The sequence below is a fragment of the Ailuropoda melanoleuca genome, chromosome 13, assembly GCF_002007445.2.
Source record: "Ailuropoda melanoleuca isolate Jingjing chromosome 13, ASM200744v2, whole genome shotgun sequence".
NCBI classification, from domain to species: domain Eukaryota; kingdom Metazoa; phylum Chordata; class Mammalia; order Carnivora; family Ursidae; genus Ailuropoda; species Ailuropoda melanoleuca.
In genome coordinates this window covers 18,629,279-18,636,775 of record NC_048230.1, presented here as the reverse complement: position 1 = coordinate 18,636,775, position 7,497 = coordinate 18,629,279, and positions in this window count along the sequence as shown.

Sequence of the window (7,497 nt, the reverse complement as noted above, 5' to 3'; positions counted from 1 at the left end):
CTCTCTCATTGAGTCTAAAGGAGATGGAATTTGATCAACTTTATGAAAAGTCTTTTCTTCTGAGTTATCATAGCACATAAATGAAATGTGTCATCACCAAGGGCAGTTATTTACAAGAAGCTAAAATAGATTTTCTATCTCCAAATTTATACACTTTCTGTACTCTAAAATAATTCAATTCAATGAACTTGGAAACCGTGGTAGACAGATATTAAATAACTAAGAACAATAAAATGAAAATGCATCTCACCTTTCCTATGTTTTTATGAGCATCTTTCAACAATAGAGACAATATAATATTTGCCTCTGGGTCTTAATGTTCAAGCACAGAGAAGTAATTTTGAAGATTGCTAGCTTTGTATGCAGATAGCTAATTATTGATTAGTAGCTTTGCTCATTACAGGAAAAACCGATTATCTATTACAGTGGCTTAAGAAAATAAAACAAAGGGACAGTTAATGATGTGTAGTCATGTATTTCACAAAAAAGTTATACTTGGATCTGTGAAAAAGTGCGTTGTTATTTTACACCAGCTAGTCATTTTTAACCAGGAAACAATTGGCACTGAAATGTATTTTCATTACTGAGGTTTAGATAGATCCACTAATCTTGCTCCTAAATATAATTTAATACTTTTTAACGAAGTGTTTCACACTGGAGAATGTAGTAAATAGGAGATGTTCCTACAAATGCTGTTTTACTTTGTCAGTTTCATTTAATTTATTCTATGAAAAATCAAAGACTAAGAATCATAAGTCCCTACCTTACTAATCCCTTTACAACATATGGGACTCTGTGTGATAATTTAGGAAGGCAATTCGGAGTTTTTGATGAATTTGGTGTAAAAATTATTATGCTACTGTATACAAATTAGTTAAATAATGCCAAGAGAATAGATGGTTGATGAAGATATCTCACCAATAATTGTTCCTTCTCCAGGCTCTTCTTTATTAACCAGGAGTAGCAAATACTGTGCTGTTACCTTATTTACTTTGGATCATGTCGTACCTATCTGCTATTCCTGTGTTTTTGAACACAAAATCCTTCTTTTATCTGTGAACTCTTGCCCCAAAGAACAAACTTCTCTTTCTTTGTCTCAGCTATTATTCTCCATTGCTGAAGAGTTATTCAATCATAAATTTAGAAAGCGTACACATTTATTCAATGGTATGCTTCAGTTTATAGTGGTCAACATGTATGACAATAGAGATTAATCCCCTGTTTTGGATATTCATTGGGGATAAAAATATCAGCTAACATTTATAAGACAAATTACTACCTAATATCATCTTGGTTGATTCTCATTACAACCTTGAGGAATGGGTGTTTTGAGCCCAAATTTTATATACTTAAAAAAAATACAATAACCCACCCAGAGATAAAGCAAATTGTCCAAAATCAGTGGCCTTGTAGGCAGTGTATTTTAGAGTTTGAAATCAGATCCTCTGATTCCAGGCTGGGTGCTCTTTCTAATAGAACAATCTGCCCTCATAAAGTAAAATGAAATANCACCCAGAGATAAAGCAAATTGTCCAAAATCAGTGGCCTTGTAGGCAGTGTATTTTAGAGTTTGAAATCAGATCCTCTGATTCCAGGCTGGGTGCTCTTTCTAATAGAACAATCTGCCCTCATAAAGTAAAATGAAATATCATCAAACAACTTTTGGTCAACTCCAAGCCCCTTCCCTGAAAATAGCATCAAGATACTGAGGGATACAGATGGACAGCTTTTAGCACCCTCAAAATCAAGACTGCAATTCCTAACTCTCCTGTGCCTTTGCAGGACCACTTGGGTCAGGACATTGGAAAATTCANCAATTCCTAACTCTCCTGTGCATTTACAGAATTACAGGGACTGAGATATGGAAGGCATAATATTGCTTAATTGGAGAACAGAGGTGTACGCTAGTAGTATCCTTGTGTGGCCGTGTGGAGATACATCAGGGAAAGGTACTGGCCCCTGGTGGTTTTGAAAAACTCAAGACAGCAAATGGAAAAAAAAAAGTCAGGTTACTGATAGTAGTAGGTGAGAGCTAGAAAAATGGAGAAGCAGATCATAAAATAGAGCTAAAACTCTCCAAAGAGAAAAGCAGAAACAAACAAAGCAAGACTAACTGGATGGTCAATGCTACATGTCAGTCTGCTGAGTTATTCTGACAGCCACCTGAGTTCACAGATGAAAGAGACAAAGTGGGTGGCAGGTAGCCAGTAAAATAAGGGCTCTAATATCATTACTAAAAGGGGACAAGGGTGCTCTTGAAATCTCCAGCACCAGTCAGTGTCAAAATGATAAAATGATCAAGGCTTAGGATGGAGGGAGCTCTTGAAGGGTTCATAATTGTGCCAATGTTTCCACAATTCAGCACAAATTTCATGCCAGAAAATAGGTATAAAAATACCATGTCTGGCTGCCTTAATTATCATGGTTATTCCCATGCCTTCTCCTAATGGTGAGTTATGAGTCCTGCTTAGTACTCAGTGACTTAGCTTAGGGTCTGCCCTACGCTTCCCTTTATTGTTTTCATTCTTTCATTATGTTTTTACTTCTCAAACATTTTTTTAAATCTCCAATTATAAATCAGTGCTATTAAAATGTGAAATAAAAGGAAATTATGAGGAAAATAATTTAAGCATCACACATGTAAATATCACAGCAGTGTCAGGTTGCTCTGCACATTGCCACATGCTAACTTAATTTCTGTACTTATCCCAGTCCTATAACAATTTGTGGACTGGTCACAATTCAGGGACTGCACTTTGAGAAGCACCTGTTGGCCTGGTGCTNACATGTAAATATCACAGCAGTGTCAGGTTGCTCTGCACATTGCCACATGCTAACTTAATTTCTGTACTTATCTTATCCCAGTCCTATAACAATTTGTGGACTGGTCACAATCCAGGGACTGCACTTTGAGAAGCACCTCTTGGCCTGGTGCCTTTACTGTTTTACTCTATTACAATTCAGATGATCTTTGATTGATCTTTGTACATTTTATTAATGTTCTAGATGTAAGATTCAGTTAAATTTTGTTTAAATTTTCACAAGGCTCATTGTTTTTAAGCCATTTATAATGTAATGTTAAAGTGGTTCATTCAAGGTTTCCCTCAACTAAAACGTGTTTTTTTCTAAGAGAGATAAATAGAAAATGTTGGTTGTATTGGCCTAAATCTTATTACTTCTTCTCCAATGTTTCCAGGCTTACAAATCCATATTTGGAAGATAAAACATTGCTCTTCAATGTTGATAAGTTCTATAGATCTCTGGTTAGCTTCTGATCAGTTCAAAATATTATGAACTCATCTTAACCATAGAAATTCTAGGTTGCAACACTGGGTAAAAATTGACAAATCTCCATGGGAAAGATGCTGTAAATTAAAATGTTCTGAGTTGTTCAGGCTTCCTGTGCTAATTTACCTGTTGTCTGACTTTTAGGAATTTTTAGAAATGAATAAAATATTGTATGTCCCAAAGATCGTATGGTATGCAGGATTTCCAATCAATCTATGTGTTATGTGATATCATTATGCCAATGATGCAGTTTCTTCTACCAGTTGGCCCTTATCCAAACAATCTCAGTATCAGCACAAACATCATAACTTACTAATGAGGATTTTACATTTATTTTTTGGACAAATAAATAGAGATGCAGGAGTGAAATAGTACTAATAGTTAACATGTACATAGCATTTTGTGTTGGCCAGAAACTGTTCTAAATGTATCTACATGTATCAACATATTTTGTCCAGCTGACAACGCTATGAAGTACACTGTGGCATTGTCCCTATTTTCCATTGTATTATTATCATCTCTATTTTACTGTTTTGTTAGAGTGAATCCATGTTGTCTTTGGGGAAAGGGCAGAGTCTCTCCTGTAGGTCCGATTCCCCTTGTTCTGTCATTGCAAATGGAATCTAACGAAGACAGTAAAGAAACCTAAGAGGCCCTGGTAAATTAGACCGAATAAATGGTCCTGTCACCGTCATAAAGTAAGCTGAACATTTCCATGATTCCAGTTCACCAGGCAGAACTTTTAGAGGTAGCAACGCAAGGGATCTCTTTTCTTATTATACCTCTGCCTTCTTGTTAACCCTATTCGAAAGCAGTGTTTCCTTGACATTAAAAAATCCACTGTTATCCAGATATTTGCAGATTCCCTGGTGTTTAAAGCATATAAACAGCATTGAGGTGTTTGTCTATTTTTACTTTAAGCCCACTTGTACTCCTCTGAATATCCTGACTTTATTGCCAAAAGTGCTGCTATTCTTGCCTCTGTCCCTTGCAAGCATGTTGTGTCCTGCTAGCCCACTAGAGTGTCAGTGGGTTAATGCACTGAAGCAGAGCCAAGATAATGGTGCAGTGAAGGAGTATGTATTGATGATGCATTATATAAGCTATTAATTTCTTCATTGCAGCATTTTCTCAGACTTTTTAAAATTTGGCTGTCATTGGTCATCACTTTAACAAGCCACAGCCTGAAATATATTATGGTGGCATTATCAGGAATGAAAGCTGGAAATTTGAATTGCTCTCACATGAGTTATTTTTTCTTTTCTTCTTCTTCTTCTTTTTTTTAATCTGTGCACATTTAGTAACCGTATGTTCTTCTTTTGGAAACCTGACCTGGTCTAATATTCAGTATTTTCCAGTGACTGCTGGAAAGCATCCTGAGATCCCTTACCTCTTAGAATCACAGATGCTACTTGGGCTCGTTATGCCTTCTCTAGTGTCAAACATTAACAGATATACACTAAATAAAAGACAGTTGAATGATCAATCTATTATTACAAGTCTTCTAAAGAAAGCACATTATACCTAAATTAAATGGCTTATTTATACATAAGACTATAGAAATTGATTGAAGTACCTAAACTAGAGCAGAAAAAAAAAATACACTGTTTGTACAATTGGGTAGCTGGTAAACCTTCTTTCAACATAAAACGTAGACACCCCTGTTTATTATTCTAACCCTATTCAGACATAATTTCCTTAGTATATGGACTTCATCCTTCCTGTAGAGACATTAGCTTGGTTTATTCCTTCAGCTCTTGAGTAAGGGCTTCTTGCTCTTCAGAATTCACTACCCATCCTGGCAATTTAACTGGTACCCTACCACATCAATTCCATTTTCTCTTTTTAAGGAGAAGGAAGTCATAGATGAGTCAGTTCCTCTTCCAGTGTTTGAGAAGATCCTTGACAGATTCTGCATCATTTTTAGACCCTATATTTCTCAAGCTTTACTGGCTGTGTCGTTTGCACTTAGAAAAATCCAAGATCTCATTTTAAGTTGCCTCTTACGGATTCACAGGCACAGACACACATACATACACATGCTAAAAATAGTAAAATGCAGACCAAATTTGGGCCTATATACTGTGGCCTGTCTATTTATTCTTCACAGCTAAGAATGATGTGGATTATTGCTAAGCTGGTGACCCCCAAACTACTGAGAATAACTTGGATAACATGGATGATATTCACCCTGTAAGAATCTGTGATATCACTGGACACGAGGGATGGCTAGCCATTTCTAAAAGCATGGCATATATTTATATTTATGGTCCTCTGGAGAGTCTTGCTTTTCTCCACCCCCTTTTTATTTTACTCTATCTGTAGTATCATAATTTCAGACGAAGAGAATAAGCTACACCCATTGCCTCACACAAAACCATATTGTTATTGAATCTGTCAGGTGACTCTGGGCATCACAAAATAAATATCTGAGTGCACATTTCATGAATACTGCAAAGATGACTATGTCTCATACACACACACCAGATTCTGATTGCTCCTCCTTTCATAACACTTGCATTTGTCTAAATTCTTTATATGAAAAGGTTATAGTAAATGCAGTCTGTGACTTTTCTAAGTGAAATCAAGGAGTCATCCAACACAAAAGAGTGAACAATTTTATTAAGTATATGGACTATAAGCAAAGTTTCCTAGTTTTTAAACTTTGAGACACCACCTACTTTGGCCTGTGCTTCAATTTTCTCATTTATAAAATGGTGCTACTGGTGGTAGTACCTACCTTATTAGGTTACAATAAGGATTAAATTGGTGTATGTGAAGTGATTGGGCAGTGCCTGACATATAGCATTTGCTCTACAAGTGATAACAATTATTACCATTGGGTAGGCATTAATTCACGGTACATTCGAATCTAAGAGGAAAAAGATGTCAAACTAGATTAGCTGCCTTCATGGAAAAAAGATGGAAATTTAAGGATGAACAAGTATCAAGATAAATCTCTTCACTTAAGCAAAAGTGGTAATAAGATTTGTACTATTTCATTTATTCATTGTATTCATTCATTCACTATTCTGGGAACTGGAGTTAGGGCAATGAGATGAGAGATAATATTGTTGATACTCTATTTTAGTGGTAGAAGACAGAGGATAATAATGCATCTGATTNTTGTACTATTTCATTTATTCATTGTATTCATTCATTCACTATTCTGGGAACTGGAGTTAGGGCAATGAGATGGGAGATAATATTGTTGATACTCTATTTTAGTGGTAGAAGACAGAGGATAATAATGCATCTGATTGATGAAGGCATGGAATACTAGGTTGATAGGAGAGAGAGTAACTGAGCTAGAAGTTTAGGAGCGGGCTGTGGGGAACTGGTGTTTGAGCTGAAAACTGAAGTTATATGGGTAAGCCTTGCTAGGAGCTGGAGGAATAGAAATCCATGAGAATGAAAAGGTCATTTGGCTGAAACATGGTAAGCCAGGAAGAGAGCGATGGAGATGGGAGACAGAGGCAGAGGCTAGGTCAGGTAGGAAATCATGTGCCAGAATAAGATGGTAGGACTCTTCTGAGTGCATCAAGAAGGTATCAGAAGGTTATATATAGAAGGTGGTATGACCTGCATCTACATTAAAATTACTCTGTTTTGAGGAAAATGGATCCAGATGGGTGGGGTACTTGGCAAGAGTGAAAGCAGACGGACTGATGAGGAAGCAGTTGGAGAAGCCAAGGGCAGAAATGTCCTACCATGGTGGGAGTGTAGCTGGAGCAAACGGGCAGCTTTCCGTTCTATTTCAGGAATACAAATGATTGGACCAGCTGGCAGATTTGATGTAGGTGAAGAAGAAAGATGGTTCTAACAACTACTTATATGGCTTAATGGATATCTTAGACTACAAGACCTTTATGGGACAGTGTCTGCCAATATATGGCCAGTCATTATTTCTCAGTCCTATCGGTTGATGTAATCTCTTCTCTCCTTTGGCTTTAGCCCGTCCATTTCTGTTAACAATTTCCTTCACCTCCCGGCTGGATGGGGCTGGAATTAACCTCAGAAAGACTCCTGTCCATGTAACTTGTGTAAATTCTGCCATCCATCTGCTCACACACAAAAAAGTATTTTCCTTGACTTATACTGAGTGTACTCAGTGCATAGAACTAGATTTCACTTTTGCTCATTGGATAGTAGTCAGAAATCTTCTCTGTGACCAGCAAGGTTCAATCTCGGCCCAGTTTGATTCTTGAA